This window comes from Sinocyclocheilus grahami, unplaced genomic scaffold, assembly GCF_001515645.1.
Source record: "Sinocyclocheilus grahami isolate Dianchi unplaced genomic scaffold, SAMN03320097.WGS_v1.1 scaffold4866.1, whole genome shotgun sequence".
NCBI lineage: Eukaryota > Metazoa > Chordata > Actinopteri > Cypriniformes > Cyprinidae > Sinocyclocheilus > Sinocyclocheilus grahami.
In genome coordinates this window covers 10,492-12,198 of record NW_015509714.1, presented here as the reverse complement: position 1 = coordinate 12,198, position 1,707 = coordinate 10,492, and the positions used below count along the sequence as shown (strand labels likewise).

The following is a 1,707-nucleotide window of genomic DNA, read 5'->3' as shown; positions in this document are numbered from 1 at the left end:
TTTTTTTTTTTTTTACAATTTAAAATAATTTCTCAACACAATGTTAAGTTTTTACGTGTTTCAATTGTATTATGTAAGATATTTTATTTTGAACTTTTCTGTAGACTCTCTAACTGCAGTATCACAGAAGAAGGTTATAAAGCTCTGGCTTCAGCTCTGAAATCAAACCCTTCACACCTGATAGAGCTGGATCTCACAGGAAATGATCCTGGACCATCAGGAGTAAAGGAGCTCAGTGATATATTACAGGATGGACACTATAAATTGAAGACAATCAGGTGATTAAAATGTCACATTTTTTGAACTTATTGAAAGACATGAAGTCCACTGTATGAAGCTAGGTAAAGGGCCAAATGGTCTACTGTGATGACAGGAAGAGGAATTTACAGACTCTCAATACTAAGAATTTCAACACAATCATACCACTGAATTTCATTTCCAATACAAGTTTCATGACAAAATAATAATTGCTTCAATAATTTGAAAATAAGTACATCCTACTGTAGAAATGCACAATACATAAAATTAAGATGAAATTATATTAAAAAAACATAATCAAAATATAATAATAATAATTAATAAAAATATAATTCCTTTAGGTTTCTGAAAAGTGCTGCTGCACTCGAAGCGTGTAAGTATCTCACTAAAGTTCTGGGTAAAAGTCCATTATTACTGAAAGAACTGGATCTGAGTGACGATAAAATTGGAGATCTGGATGGAGAGAAACTCTCTGCTCTTTTGATGGACTCTCATAGTAAAGTGGAGAAAATGAAGTGAGTGAACATGATTTTATACATTATATCTTCTGTTTATTCAGTGTAAAAAAACTGTTGGCCACATGTGTGAGCAGATATGAAGAGCTGTTGATCTGTTGTGTGTTGAATATGTGCTGAATAATAAATAATGCTGTTTTGTGTTCAGGCTGAATAATTGTGAGCTGACAGAGAAAAGCTGTTCAGTTCTAGCTACTGTTCTCTCCTCCAAAACCATCCTGAAAGAGATGAACCTGAACAACAGCCGTCTGCTGGACTCAGGAGTCAAAGAGATCTGTGAGGGACTGAAGAATCCTGTGTGTGAACTGAAGATACTCAAGTTAGTACATTTCACCAGCAGCTACACTCAACTCCAGCAATCACAGGAATATTATATATTCATTCAGTCTGCTCAAAAATACTTTGCATTGTGATTATGTATTTAACTCTAGTGTGATTTAGTCCATTTATGATTCAGACTATTGTGCAGTTATTAATTTGATCCACAGTGTTAATTTAATTAACGTTTTTATTTTCTGTAGACTCTCTAACTGCAGTATCACAGAAGAAGGATATAAAGCTCTGGCTTCAGCTCTGAGATCAAACCCTTCACACCTGATAGAGCTGGATCTCACAGGAAATGATCCTGGACAATCAGGAGTGAAGCAGCTCGATGATTTACTACAGGATCCAAACTGTCAACTGAAGACACTGAGGTGAGTGTTCTTGATATAATAAAGTGTAATAGAACTAATAGAACTAAAACTAGTAGTAATGTCAGTTGTCAAGATGATTAGTAATTGATTTTCAATAAAATTAGCTATTATTTGACAGCTTACTTGTTTATGCCACTAATGTTAAAAATAGAAAAATAAGGAAAAATAGAAATTTGCAGCAACATAGTATGCAAGGGAACAAGACGGATGTTGCGGCGCAGTTCTTTATTTTCCCCCTG

General features: G+C 34.3%; 1 pseudogene; it reads left to right on the top strand.

The window, feature by feature from the left end:
- Nucleotides 1-599: 599 nt before the first annotated feature.
- Nucleotides 600-1,707, top strand: part of LOC107577009 (ribonuclease inhibitor-like) — a 6,989-nt pseudogene continuing 5,881 nt past the window's right edge.